General features: G+C 41.7%; 1 long non-coding RNA gene across 2 annotated transcripts in view; it reads right to left on the bottom strand.

Annotated features, from left to right (window-relative positions):
• Positions 1 to 15,834, bottom strand: part of LOC149984723 (uncharacterized) — a 159,691-nt gene that overhangs the window by 11,679 nt on the left and 132,178 nt on the right. The window contains exon 3 of one of the 2 annotated variants that reach the window (XR_016494884.1): positions 3,461 to 3,520. The exons of the other annotated variant lie outside the window; for it this stretch is intronic. This is a non-coding gene — a long non-coding RNA (uncharacterized LOC149984723). The remainder of the gene's footprint in view (positions 1 to 3,460; positions 3,521 to 15,834) is intronic. 2 annotated transcript variants of the gene reach the window in all.

Below are 15,834 nucleotides of genomic sequence, written 5' to 3'. Positions count from 1 at the left end.
GGGAGCTGGAGAGAGAGAAGGGAGCTGGAGAGAGATGGGAACTGGAGAGAGAATTGGGAGCTGGAGAGAGAACTGGGAGCTGGAGAGAGAACTGGGAGCTGGAGAGAGAGAAGGGAGCTGGAGCTGGAGAGAGAGAAGGGAGCTGGATAGAGAGATGGGAGCTGGAGAGAGAGCTGGGGATAGAGCTGGGGAGAGAGCTGGGAGCTGGAGAGAGAGATGTGGGCTGGAGAGAGAGAAGGGGGTTGGGAGCTGGAGAGAGAGATGGGGGTTGGAGAGAGAGATGGGGGTTGGAGAGAGAGATGGGAGCTGGGGAGAGATGGGGGTTGGAGAGAGAGATGGGGGTTGGAGAGAGAGATGGGGGCTGGAGAGAGAGATGGGGTGGGAGACAACTGGGAGCTGGAGAGAGAGCTGGGTAGAGAAACGGGAGCTGGAGAGAAAGATGGGGGTTGGAGAGAGAGATGGGGGCTGGAGAGAGAGATGGGGGCTGGAGAGAACTGGGAGCTGGAATGAGAGATGGGAGCTGGAGAAAGAGATGGGAGCTGGAGAGAGAGATGGGGGTTGGAGAGAGAGATAGGAGCTGGAGAGAGAGATGGGAGCTGGAGAGAGAGATAGGAGCTGGAGAGAGAGATGGGAGCCGGAAAGAGAGATGGTGGCTGGAGAGAACTGGGAACTGGAAAGAGAGATGGGAGCTGGAGAGAACTGGGAGCTGGAGAGAGAGCTGGGTAGAGAAACGGGAGCTGGAGAGAAAGATGGGGGTTGAAGAGAGAGATGGGGCCTGGAGAGAGAGATGGGGGCTGGAGAGAACTGTGAGCTGGAGAGAGAGATGGGGAGAGAAACGGGAGCAGGAGAGAAAGATGGGGGTTGAGAGAGAGATGGGCGCTGGAGAGAACTGGGAGCTGGAGAGAGAGCTGGGGAGAGAAACGGGAGCTTGATAGAAAGATGGGGGTTTGAGAGAGAGATGGGGCTGGAGAGAGAGATGGGGGCTGGAGAAAGAGATAGGAGCTGGAGAGAGAGCTGGGGAGAGAAAAGGGAGCAGGAGAGAAAGATGGGGGTTGAGAGAGAGATGAGCTGGAAAGAGAGAAGGGAGCTGGAGAGAAAAATGGGAGCTGGAGAGAGATGGGAGCTGGAAATATGGGAGGTGGAGAGAGAGTATTGAGCTGGAAAGAGAGAGAAGGGAGCTGGAGAGAGAAGGGAGCTGGAGAGAGAGATGGGGGCTGGAGCTAGAGAGAGAGAACTGAGCTGGAGAGAGAGATGGGAGCTGAAGATAAATATGGGAGGTGGAGAGAGAGAAGGGAGCTGGAAAGAGATATGGGAGCTGGAGAGAGATATGGGAGCTGGAGAGAGGGTAGGGAGCTGGAGAGAGGGTAGGGAGTTGGAGAGAGGTAGGGAGTTGGAGAGAGGGTATGGAGTTGGAGAGAGGGTAGGGAGTTGGAGAGAGGGTATGGAGTTGGAGAGAGGGTAGGGAGTTGGAGAGAGGGTAGGGAGTTGGAGAGAGGGTATGGAGTTGGAGAGAGGGTAGGGAGTTGGAGAGAGGGTAGGGAGTTGGAGAGAGGGTATGGAGTTGGAGAGAGGGTAGGGAGTTGGAGAGAGGGTATGGAGTTGGAGAGAGGGTAGGGAGTTGGAGAGAGGGTAGGGAGTTGGAGAGAGGGTATGGAGTTGGAGAGAGGGTAGGGAGTTGGAGAGAGGGTAGGGAGTTGGAGAGAGGGTATGGAGTTGGAGAGAGGGTAGGGAGTTGGAGAGAGAGATGGTTAATGGGGAGAGAAATATAGAGGGAATAAAATAAAGTCTTAGACTTCGCATTCTTAAACGTACATTTTTTTATCTATAAAAAATATTCAGTGAACTGCAGAGTTTTAAACAACAATTTGTGTTCTAAAAAGGGCTCAACATTCACCCTCCTACACAGAATGCCACTCGTTGACATATGAAATGAAGGATTGCTTAACTAGCAGAATATGTGCACCTTAATAACCCACGTCAGCACATCTGCGATGCAATTTCCTTCAGCAACCTGCGTACTAAAGTTTCAAAAGGAAATGATGGCTAAGCTTTCTATATTGAACAAAATATGAAGTATGAAGTGTTGGTCCCATGTTCATGAGCTGAAATTAAAGATCCCAGAAATGTTCCATACGCACAAAAAGCTTATTTCTCTGAAATGTTGTCCACAAATGTGTTTACATTCCTGTTACTGAGCATTTCTCCTTTGCCAAGATAATCCATTCACCTGACAGGTGTGGCATATCAAGAAGCTGATGAAACAGCACGATCATTAGACAGGTGCACCTTGTGCTGGGGACAATAAAAGGACCCCAACGTGCAGTTTTGTCATACAAAACAATGCCAAATATTTTTTAAGTTTTGAAGGAGCGTGCAATTGACATGATGACTGCAGGTATGTCCGCCAGAGCTGTTCCCAGATAATGGAATGTTTATTTCTCTACCATAAGCCACCTCTTGTGGAAAAATCCATAATTCATCCTGCAATCCCCCTTGTTCTAGTGATTAAAGAATAGTCTCTTGTCATAGGCTAGTGTTATTGAATAAACTCTATATCTGACATGGTACAGGTGTATTGTACATAATTAGTCATGCTATTCCCCTTTGTTCTAGTGATCAAAGAATAGTCTCTTGTCATATGCTAGTGTTATTTCTAACCTGATACAATCTTGTCTTTGTGGGACTTAGTCATCAGACTGGGTGTCTAGCTGAGGTCCGCGTGGGTTTGACCGCAGCATGTAACATCCCCTGGGTTTACTATCTACAGGAAGTCAGCTGTGTGGAATCTTGCAGGAAGGAGCACATTATAGTGTGAACTGTGACAAAACACAGTTTTACGATTGAACTCTCGTGCTATCAACATCTTAATCTACACAGACAAGCTAAATCAGCTTTTACACACCATGTTCCGCCCATGTTTCCACACATCTGCTAAACTGTCACGTAGACAAAAGAGGTTGTACTTTTTCTATAAAAGCAGAAACCCGACTACGCTTTTTTTTAAGCTGTCAACTCTGAACCAATCTTTGATAATGGCTTCATTTTTTTGCAAATCTTATAATAAAATTGTTTTTTTTGAAGTATCTACAGTCTCTCACAATTTCCTGTCAGAAGTGAGAAGCTAACTCCGCTTGTTGATCGTTCCCGAGGTGACCGATGTTCACCGATGTTCACGCAGGGACTACAGTAGACGTGGCTCATGTTGCCCACACTCTGATGAAGCGGTGCAGAAAGGGACCCGACTCAGACTGGCAGGGAGCGTCAGTGAATGGATTCCCCATCCTGAACATGCAGAGTTAAGGGTGATATTGATTTTCTTTACACGTAACTTCCAATTGGGGAAAGTTCTGGTAACTTTTAAAATCCTGTTCTAAGAACATTTTTAAAAATCCTGTTCTAGGAATAGGTCACGTGTCAGAGATACCAGGACAGAGTCCTGATGAAATATGACATGGCTTACCATCGTGATGAGCTATGTGATTCCAGGATGGGGTCCTGAGGTACAAGGCAAAACATATTCCTGCAAACATGCGGGTTAGAAAAAGTTTGTAAATTTAAATGTATTAAATTAGTGGACTGGAAAGACAGTTGGAAAGGATTGGGAAACCAGCTATACATTTAAACCTACATGGGACATTCGCTAAACTACCATGTGGGTATAACATTTTAAATGGCATAGAGTAATACATTAAATATACATTTAAAACAACCTCTAATTTGATTTATAAGGAAGGAAGATGTTCCTAATTAACTTATTGGTGACAGGGGGGCAGTGTTGAGTAGCTTGGATGAAAAAGGTGCCCAGAGGAAACTGACTGCTACTCTGTCCCAGATGCTAATATATGCATATTTTTAGTAGTATTGAATAGGAAACACCCTGAAGTTTTTAAAACTGTTTGAATGATGTCTGTGAGTATAACATAACTCATATGCCAGGCGAAAACCTGAGAACAAATCCAAACAGGAAGTGGGAAATCTGAGGCTTGTAGTTTTTTAGCTCAGCCCCTATTGGAGATAAAGTGGGATATTGGTTATGTTGCACTTCCTAAGGCTTCCACTAGATGTCAACCGTCTTTAGAAACTGGTTTGAGGCTTCTACTGTGAAGTGGGACTGAATGAGAGCTGAATGAGTCAGGTGTCTGGCAGAGAGTCACGCGCTGGTCACTAGCATTTCACATGAGAGGTAGCTCCGTTCCATTGCTTTTCTACAGACATAGGAATTCTCCTATGGCTGACCGAATACACATTGAGATATGGATAAAGTTGCACTTCCTACGGCTTCCACTAGATGTCAACCGCCTTTAGAAACTTGAATGAGGAATCTGCTATAAAGGAGGGGGAATGAGACCTGTTTGAGTCAGTGGTCTGGCAGAGTTCCTTGGTCTCATGACGCGCGCTCCCAACCGAGTTACCTCACGTTCCATTGCTTTTCTACAGTCAAAGGAATTCTCCGGTTGGAACATTATTGATGTTTTATCTTTAAAAAATCCTAAAGATTGATTCCATACATCGTTTGACATGTTTCTAAAGGACTGTTATGTAACTTTTTTTTGTCTGGGCGAAGTGCCTGCGCCTCATGAAGATGGATTACTGGGCTGAACACGCTAACAACAAGTCGCTATTTGGACATAAATTATGGAACTTTATGGAACAAATCAGTCGTTTATTGTCGAACTGGGATTCCTGGGAGTGCCTTCTGATAAAGATCATCAAAGGTAAGGGAATATTTATGGTGTCATTTGTAACTTTGTTGACTCCAAAATGGCGGCTATTGCTCTGGCTGTTTTGGTTTCTGAGCGCCGTTCTCAGATTATGCTTTTTCCGTAAAGTTAAAAAAAAATCTGACACAGCGGTTGCATTAAGGAAAAGTCTATCTTTAATTCTGTGAATAACAGTTGTATCTTTTATCAATGTTTATTATGAGTATTTCTGCAAAATCACCAGATGTTTTGGAATCAGAATATTACTGCACATAACGCGCCAATGTAAACTGAGATTTTTGGTTGGTCCCTGGTTCGAGCCCAGGTAGGGGCGAGGAGAGGAACGGAAGCAAAACTGTTACACGGGCTTACATTTTCATCAGGAGAATCTCCTCTTTGTAATTATGTAAGTCTGGGCAGCTAGCTCATTTGTCATCGACCGCTAGACCAGAAATAGTCTGAAGTTTGTATTTTTTCCATAATTTTTCATTACGCAGACTTAAGCACAGGTGACCCCATTGAGGTGCGGATGTTCAGTTTCTACACAAGTAGTCTTTTTTACAGTTTTGACCGACGTGGTAAAATCAAAAAGAGATACATTGTTTTATGGAATTCTAAGCATCACTCCAGTCAAAACAGGCTCTTCCATCAATTTGATATGGGCTCGCACCAGTGGTCCAGTTTAGCCTAGTTCTTTAAGCCATTTCTCAGCCTTGGGTGAATTTTGACTAGTTCTATTGTCCAGCCTATATATATATAGCCAAAGCGAATTTCACGAAAGCACTCGCATGTCCATTGAAAAAGCACTACGACTATTTAGCTAAGCTAAGAATGACGAGGGTAATCAAGTCAAAAAACGTAGCCTATAGTTAATACACTCGTAAGTTTGATGCATAACTACTAACGTTAGGTAGCTAGATAACATACCGGTACATACTGCTGTAATGATCTGCTATGTGGTTCGTAAGGATAGCGTAGCTAACAAATTGTCAGCCAACATAACGTGTAAGGTAACTTATTTGAAAGTCATTACTTTATTACATCGAGTAGCAAGCTACCCCTTGGTCGTGGACTGTGATAGGAGGGGGGATTTTCACACCTAGCTTGGCTATTAGACTATCCTTTAGTAAAGGTTGAACAGTCTTTTGTTCAGCTATTAATCCTCCTCTCCAACTTGCAACAAATTGCTGTTCCCATGTCATTCTTTCCCTCTTCCACGTGTCATCATTCTGCTCCTGAGTGGCTTGCTTGTTGTGGTGCTGGCAGGATATGGCAGCATCTTCGGTTGTGCGTCAAGAATTCTGCATACAGTAGCAAGTTTGTATGAAGATGTGCTTATTCACAGGCAAATTGTTATCTGCTATGGAGGTACATTTTTGTATTTTTGTCGAGAGCAAAATCTTTTTTTATTTTCAATCAAAAATAATTGTTTTGAAAGCAACTTTTTTCCGACACAAAGGAAGTCAAAGTGGACACCTATGAAGACGACATCTCAGGTAAGCAGCACTGGGCTGTATTGATGATGTAATCTCAGGTAAGCAGCACTGGGCTGTATTGATGATGTCATCTCAGGTAAGCAGCACTGGGCTGTATTGATGATGTCATCTCAGGTAAGCAGCACTGGGCTGTATTGATGATGTCATCTCAGGTAAGCAGCACTGGGCTGTATTGATGATGTCATCTCAGGTAAGCAGCACTGGGCTGTATTGATGATGACATCTCAGGTAAGCAGCACTGGGCTGTATTGATGATGTCATCTCAGGTAAGCAGCACTGGGCTGTATTGATGATGTCATCTCAGGTAAGCAGCACTGGGCTGTATTGATGATGTCATCTCAGGTAAGCAGCACTGGGCTGTATTGACGATGTCATCTCAGGTAAGCAGCACTGGGCTGTATTGATGATGTCATCTCAGGTAAGCAGCACTGGGCTGTATTGATGATGTCATCTCAGGTAAGCAGCACTGGGCTGTATTGATGATGACATCTCAGGTAAGCAGCACTGGGCTGTATTGATGATGTCATCTCAGGTTAGCAGCACTGGGCTGTATTGATGATGACATCTCAGGTTAGCAGCACTGGGCTGTATTGATGATGACATCTCAGGTAAGCAGCACTGGGCTGTATTGATGATGACATCTCAGGTAAGCAGCACTGGGCTGTATTGATGATGGCATCTCAGGTAAGCAGCACTGGGCTGTATTGATGATGGCATCTCAGGTAAGCAGCACTGGGCTGTATTGATGATGTCATCTCAGGTAAGCAGCACTGGGCTGTTTTGATGATGTCATCTCAGGTAAGCAGCACTGGGCTGTATTGATGATGTCATCTCAGGTAAGCCGCACTGGGCTGTATTGATGATGTCATCTCAGGTAAGCAGCACTGGGCTGTATTGATGATGGCATCTCAGGTAAGCAGCACTGGGCTGTATTGATGATGTCATCTCAGGTAAGCAGCACTGGGCTGTATTGATGATGGCATCTCAGGTAAGCAGCACTGGGCTGTATTGATGATGTCATCTCAGGTAAGCAGCACTGGGCTGTATTGATGATGACATCTCAGGTAAGCAGCACTGGGCTGTATTGATGATGTCATCTCAGGTTAGCAGCACTGGGCTGTATTGATGATGACATCTCAGGTTAGCAGCACTGGGCTGTATTGATGATGACATCTCAGGTAAGCAGCACTGGGCTGTATTGATGATGACATCTCAGGTAAGCAGCACTGGGCTGTATTGATGATGGCATCTCAGGTAAGCAGCACTGGGCTGTATTGATGATGGCATCTCAGGTAAGCAGCACTGGGCTGTATTGATGATGTCATCTCAGGTAAGCAGCACTGGGCTGTTTTGATGATGTCATCTCAGGTAAGCAGCACTGGGCTGTATTGATGATGTCATCTCAGGTAAGCCGCACTGGGCTGTATTGATGATGTCATCTCAGGTAAGCAGCACTGGGCTGTATTGATGATGGCATCTCAGGTAAGCAGCACTGGGCTGTATTGATGATGGCATCTCAGGTAAGCAGCACTGGGCTGTATTGATGATGTCATCTCAGGTAAGCAGCACTGGGCTGTATTGATGATGTCATCTCAGGTAAGCAGCACTGGGCTGTATCCTAAAAATGACATCTGCTGCTTTATACTGAACGGTCATATCTCAGTTATTGTTTTCACATCTATAAAAAATAAGCTGTTTTCTTTACTTTCAGAGAGCGAGCTAATCAAGCGGTCGAAAATGTAGATATTGCCAGTTGTTCACTGTCTGAGGAACAGGCTGTGAAAGCTTTATTGCTTGCACAAGTGTCCATAACAAAGGTAATTAAACTGTTCTGTGTTCCTTTTCTCCATCTCTGCCTGTCTTGTTGTACACTGAACCTGTCTTACAAGCATTAATTAAAAAACCTTAAGATGTCAGCTGCTAATTTTCAGATTTACACCATATAAACACAGCCATTTTCATTGGACTATCTGTTGCTGCCAAGTCATGATTTCCCTGGGGGTTAGCCTTGCAAAAACCAAGTGGTGAGACACATAGCCCTCTATATTTAAATGTTTCATGTACACAGTATCTTCTATTGACATTATCTTATTTTGTTTGTCCTCATGTGTCTGTTTTTCAGCATAAAGTACTGTATAGACACTTAGTGTGAACACCTAGGTGAGACGACACACACACACAATAAGTCTCTTCTTCACTTCTTCCCTCTTCCCCTTCTCCCTAAATCCTCTAGGTTATATCAACTGATTTGGTGAACCCCTCCCGCATCTGAACTGGCTGACACAGAGGGCACAGCATGATCAGAGGTGAGAGGTCACTTGGTCGGGTCAACAGGAAGGATTATTAAAGAGATGCTTTACATTGAAATACAGACATAGATGTATTAGTCTCAGAGTTAATGATCCCAGGTCAGTTTATATTATACAGGAAGTATTATTAAAGAGATGTATTAGTCTCAGAGTTAATGATCCCAGGTCAGTTTATATTATACAGGAAGTATTATTAAAGAGATGTAGTAGTCTCAGAGTTAATGATCCCAGGTCAGTTTATATTATACAGGAAGTATTATTAAAGAGATGTAGTAGTCTCAGAGTTAATGATCCCAGGTCAGTTTTGCATTTCACCTCCTGATGATTATGATGACTGGCCGTGTTAGAACATAAAAAAACAGGGCTTAAAACTTCAACGGTCCGTTATCGGGATGATATGACAACAGCCAGTGAAAGTGCTGGGCGCCAAATTCAAAACAACAGAAAACTCATAATTAACATTCCTCAAGCATACATGTGTTTTATACCGTTTTAAAGATAATCTTGTTGTTAATTGCACCACAGTGTCCGATTTCAAATAGGCTTTACAGTAAAAGCACCACAAACGATTATGTTAGGTGACCACCAACTCACAGAAAAACCCAGCCATTTTTCCAGCCAAAGAGAGGAGCCACAAAAAGCACAAATAGAGAGAAAATGAATCACTAACCTTTGATGATTTTCATCAGATGATACTCATAAGACTTCATGTTACACAATACATGTATGTTTTGTTCGATAAAGTGCATGTTTATATAAAAACATCTCAGTATACTTTGGCGCGTTACGTTCACTAGTTCCAAAAACATCCGGTGATATTGCAGAGAGCCACATCAATTTACAGGAATACTCATCATAAATGTGATGATAATACAAGTTATACACATGGAATTATAGATATACCGCTCCTTAATGCAATCGCTGTGTCAGATTTTTAAAAAACTTTACGGAAAAAGCAAACCATGCAATAATCTGAGTAAGGAGCTCAGACAATAAATACAATTATCTGCCATGTTGGAGTCAACAGAAACCAGAAATCACATTGTAAATATTCCCTTACCTTTGATGATCTTCATCAGAATGCACTCCCAGGAATCCTAGTTCCACAATAAATGCTTGATTTGTTCGATAATGTCAATTATTAATGTCCAAATAGTTACTTTTGTTAGGGCTTAGGTATACAAACCCAAACGCTCGTGCAGGTCCAACCGAACGTCGGACGAAAACTTAAAAAAGTTGTATTACAGGTCGAAGAAACTTGTCCAACTAAGTATAGAATCAATCTTTAGGGTGTTGTTATCATAAATCTTCAATAAAGTTCCAACCGGAGAATTCCTTTGTGTGTAGAAAAGCAATGGAACGCATGTCACTATCATGTGAATTGTGCTTGACCAGGACCTAGCTCTCTGCCAGTAACCTGACTCATTCAGCCTTTATTCAGGCCCACAACACAGTAGAATCCTCATTCAAGTTTCTAAAGACGACTTCATCCATATCCCACTGTGAATTCAATAGGGGCTGGGTTGAAAATCGACCAACCTCAGATTTCTCACTTCCTGTTTGGATTTCTTCTCAGGTTTTTGCCTGCCATATGAGTTCTGTTATACTCACAGACATCATTCAAACAGTTTTAGAAATGTCAGAATGTTTTCTATCCAATACTAACAATAATATGCATATATTACCAACTGGGACTGAGGAGCAGGCCGTTTACTCTGGGCAACTTTCATCCAAGCTATTCAATACTGCCCCTGCAGCCATAAGATGTTTAATCATGCTCTCTCTCTATCCGTCTGTCTCTCATCTGCAGGTATGTTTTGATGTGAGAGAGGAAGCCAGAATCGTTATCGCCACCTCACCCACTCTTAAGATAACCTTTGGGCCAACTGGGGGCCCAAGGCTGGTTAGGAGACACCACAATTGTGATGAACTGAGAGAATATTAGGGTATCATTGTAATTCATGAATCATTTGCTGTCTACCGCTGTTCTTACCTCTTTCCCTTTTCTGTCTTCTACACCTCTCTCCCCACCTCGTCTTTCTGTCTTCTACACCTCTCTCCCCACCTCGTCTTTCTGTCTTCTACACCTCTCTCCCCACCTCGTCTTTCTGTCTTCTACACCTCTCTCCCCACCTCGTCTTTCTGTCTTCTACACCTCTCTCCCCACCTCGTCTTTCTTCCTCGTTTTCTAAGGCAGATGTCCTTTGAAGTACAGATTGAACTTCTATTTATAATATTATAATCAACATAATTATAATGTATTTATGCATTTATAACACCTGGATAATGAACTTCTTTCAATAAAGCGTTTCACATACTCCACTTGTTGAAATGAACATTGTCTCATTGAAATACTATCCTGGGTCCTCAGATTAATGCAGATGAAGGGAGTTTGATATGCATAGTTTTTCTTTTCTTCTGTATATATGCATTACAAAATCAGTCATGTTTCTAGTCTATTGCATAGTCACAATGTGTAATCATTGATGTCCCAGGAGCAGGACTGGTAAACACTGCTGAAGTGTCTGATTGTAATACATAGTACACGCAGACACAGCATCATTCAAATAATGGAGTTTGATATTACTGAAAAATGTCAGAGATTTATACCTGAACCACACCTTTATTTGCCAAGGAAGAGTACATGATCAGTGAATACTGTATATTTAATGTACAGGCTACAATGTGGGAATCTCATGCGTGGTAATAACAACAATATATGTGTATATAGGACTTGCATTCTTGACACAATAAAGTTATTATATTCTACTCTATCCATAGGCTTCATTATTAACCAAAATGGAGATTGTGGGGGTCAACATTTTTCATTGGGATGAAATAGTAAAGGAGGTTTTGAGAATCCACTTCTGCTCACTTTGCTGGTTAATACGGTCACAGAGAAAATCACCCTGTTTTAGTTGTGGGGCACGTTGGTCATTGGAAAAGTGACAGTAGGGGCAATAGAGCTCCGAATTGGTTAAAATTACAACAGGAATGGTATTGTATTTAGTGGAAAAACGGGCAGAATTGAAAGCGATACGACTACTGTCCATGTCTTTGAACATAGGATCAGTAACAATGGCGATGGAAGTGGAGGCGATTTTGGGGTTGGACAATCCTCGTGAGAATCAAAGACAGTGAATATTACGGTAAAATGTTACAATTGGTTTTGGGGTTGGATAATCCTCGTGGGAATCAAAGACAGTGAATATTACGGTAAAATGTTACAATTGGTTTTGGGGTTGGATAATCCTCGTGGGAATCAAAGACAGTGAATATTAAGGTAACATGTTAAAATTAGCAGTATATATGGACGAGAGCACAAACAACGTTTACAAAGTAGTTCAACTTTCTATCACGCCGCATTGAAACAATTGCTAAAAGAGTGTACATTTGAGGGTTCTGTATCTGTACAGTATGTAGTTCATTTGCTATTGGTTAACATCAGTAAACAATTTGGCATAGCAGGGTCACAAGACATCACATGGGAAAGCACAACCAGCGAAACCAGAGATTCGATTTCGGAAATGCCGTGGAAATCAGGTACTGAGAGAGATTTGGTCATTTCTTCAAACGGTCATCTTTATTAAATATTGATTAATTATTGCAATAACGAGGCTGGTCAACTCCCCACCCTCAGTCATGGTTGGTTCAACCACCCCCCCCATGCAGATCAAGGAGCATCATGATCCACTCTGCAAGTGGGTTGTTGTCTTAACCCCGCCCTGGCTTAGTTTACCAGATGCAAGGATGATTTTGAGACAATGAGGGATTATTCTATCTCTAGTAAAACACCTTGTTGTCTCTGTAATGCTAAATAAATAAATCTTTAACCCATTTGTCAGCTCAAGCCATCTCCAGTCACCATATGCCTAGATTAGTTGCAAGGAACTAGATTGGAGCCCAGCTACAATAGTCATTTAAAAACATTAACAATATCTACACTGTATTTCTGATCAATTTGATGTTATTTTAATGGACGAAAAAAATATGTTTTCTTTCAAATACAAGGACATTTCTAAGTGACACCACACTTTTGAATGGTAGTGTATGTATAACCGACTCAATTCTGTCTTGTTTTTTTACATTGGATAAAAGTAGAGACTCCAAGATACAAAATGGTATATCATGTACTGCATTTGAGGAACAATGGGAAGGTAATTTTTGCTTTGAAAGTTGATCAACTTGTAAACTCACTTTTGAGAAAATGGCTTTTGAATGTTAAGGAACCTACTGGAGAGTTCTTCTTTGTTCACACCTTCTTAAGCTTTAGCTGCACCCATCTCTTTAAATCAAATAAAAACCAATTTTATTGGTCACATACAAATGGTTAGCAGATGTTAATGCGAGTGTAGCAAAATGCTTCTGCATCAAGTTCCGACGTGCAGTAATAACCAACGAATAATCTAACAATTTCACAACAACTACCTTATACACACACAAGTGTAAAGGAATGAATAAGAATATGTACATCTAAATATATATATAAGCGATGGCCGTGCGGTATAGGCAAGATGCAGTAGATGGTATAGAATACAGTATATACATATGAGATGAGTAATATAGGATATGTAAACATTATATAAAGTGGTTTAATCTTGACGCTACCCATCCCTTAAGCGGGATAATTGTCATCAGAAACCGCTGAATAGGATAGAGCTTCAGTCAAATAATATTACTAAAAATATTCATATTCATGAAATCACAAGTGCAATATTGCAAAACACAGCTTAGCCTTTTGTTAATCAACCTGTCGTCTCAGATTTTGAAATGATGCTTTACAGCCAAAGCAATCCAAGCGTTTGTAAGTTTATCGATCGCATGACAAAACATTACGTACACTTAGCATCAGGTAGCTTGGTCAGGAAAATCAGAAAAGCAATCAAATTAATCGTTTACCTTTGATGATCTTCGGATGTTTTCACTCACGAGACCCTCAGTTACACAACAAATGTTCCTTTTGTTCCATAAAGATTATTTTAATATCCACAATACCTCTGTTTGTTTGGCGCATTATGTTCAGAAATCCACAGGAAAGAGCGGTCACGACAACGCAGACAAATTCCAAATAATATCCGTAATGTCCACAGAAACATGTCAATCGTTTTTTTATAATCAACCCTCAGGTTGTTTTTAAAATATATAATCGATAATATATCAACAGCAAATGTCTTTCACAGTAGAAGAGGGAAAAGCAATACCTATCCAAACTCTGTTGCGTGAGCAAAACTCATGTGACCACTTGACGCGATATTATTGTTCTGGCTCATTTTTCAATATAAAAGCCTGAAACTATGTCTGAAGACTGTTGACACATTGAGGAAGCAATAGGAAAGGGAATCTGGTTGATATCCCTTTAAAATCCCTTTAAAGTGACTTGTGATACATTTATTACATCCAATTTCTAATTATTAAAGTGGCTAGAGATTTGAGTCAGTATGTTCGCAGCAGCCACTTAATGTTACTGATGGCTGATTAACAGTCTGATGGCCTTGAGATAGAATCTGTTGTTCTGTCTCTCGGTCACAGCTTTGATGCACCTGTACTGATCTCGCCTTCTGAATGATAGTGGGTCGGTAAGTGATGATACTAACAAATACTGACCAGCTCAAATAGACAAATATACGTTTGAACGGTTCCTCTGTGAAGTAGTGACCTGCGACATACGCCTTGTTTCCTGAAAAGGGTCACGTGGTATCTAGATGCATGGAAGAAATAATTTGACTAAGAACAGTGTGAACCTCAACTCCCCCCACACCCCAACCAGCTGAAATAATGGCAACAGTGGTTTTCAGCATGGTCCTGCACCACTTCTATTGTGAGAGCTGAGTCCGAGCCAGCAACCTGTAGACAGGTTTCAACTGCCTTTTCTCTCAGGAGTGTGACATGATTCCATGTGGAGAGAGCATGTAGAGAAATCACGTCCAAACTTCTCTCATGTTGCTGGTGTACCGGTAGGAAAATGGATGAGACACAAGGGCCATCCATTTTGAACATGTTTCAGTTTGTCTAGCCAATGGCACACTATCTGAAACAGAACATGAAGAAACGGCAGAAGAAGAATGCCGGGAAAGAGGACGTACCCGTAATTGATTTAGTTTTATCCAAAATGGTTTAGTTGATTGTGGAGGTCCGCACACGGTGAAATGTATAGTAACTTAGACTAAGAATGTATTGAGATACCAATCTGTCATCACCACAAGTGATGAGAACAGTCAACCCTCTGTTGTGTTCATTTCATGTTAATTAATTCTGTGTTCCCGGTCCAAAATGCCCGCCCATTAAAGCTGATTATAAGTCCATAATAATACATATATTATCACCTAAAGTTGTGTTAGATATTTTTATCAACGTATGTTCTTGTGAACATTACAAGTTTTGATCTTCTATTTGCTATTTATGGCCTCTAGGCCTCATTGACCTGAGCTCATACAACTCGTTTTTAAGTTTAAAAAGCATAATGTATGGATTATTTTGACTATAACCAATACTAAGATGAAACACATTCTGCTATTTATCACAAACTACTTTGTGTCAAAGTTTAACAAGGACTCTCTTCTCCTCACCAGTGTCATGATCAAAGATATGATCAAGATCCTCACATACAGTATATCATTAGGTCATTGTGCTGCCACAGAATGAATTGTGAGCAAGGCCTCGAACATGCTTTATATACCAGAGCTGCAAGAAAAGTTGTATATATTATTGAAAGAAAGTTACAATTTTTTGTGAGAATGTCAACAGGTGTGGTTCCTGTGGGGGGTAAATTATATTGGGGAAAGGTTCCCGTGGGGGTTGCCATGGAAGCCAAGAAGGGAATTTAGGTGTGTGTGCTCAAACACACATGCATTTGGGGGTCTGGGAGAGGAAGTGTGTCTATCTGATGAATAGGCATTTGGGGGTCTGGGAGAGGAAGTGTGTCTATCTGATGAATGAGGCATTTGGGGGTCTGGGAGAGGAAGTGTGTCTATCTGATGAATAGGCATTTGGTGGGTCTGGGAGAGGAAGTGTGTCTATCTGATGAATAGGCATTTGCGTGAACTCTATTGTTATACACTAGTTGTAGTCTCACCCATTCATTTCTAATGACCGGTCATTTTTTGACCGGGAACACCGCACGTTTACAAAAATTAAATAAAACACCCAAAATGTAATGAAAATCATCAACATGTATTTTTCTGTGTTCAGATGCCCTGTGTGGACAAAGTCATGGAACCTTATGACGGTCAGATTAAATTAATTCTATTTTTTCAGAGAAAAATTGTAAATTCGGTCCAATTCGACCAAAAACAAACACGGCAGGAGAGTTAATGTGGGATATATGCTGTT

Source organism: Oncorhynchus mykiss, chromosome 3 (assembly GCF_057628025.1).
Source record: "Oncorhynchus mykiss isolate SJ-2025 chromosome 3, ASM5762802v1, whole genome shotgun sequence".
NCBI classification, from domain to species: domain Eukaryota; kingdom Metazoa; phylum Chordata; class Actinopteri; order Salmoniformes; family Salmonidae; genus Oncorhynchus; species Oncorhynchus mykiss.
The sequence above is the reverse complement of the archived record's forward strand: the minus strand, read 5'-3'. Positions and strand labels throughout refer to the sequence as shown.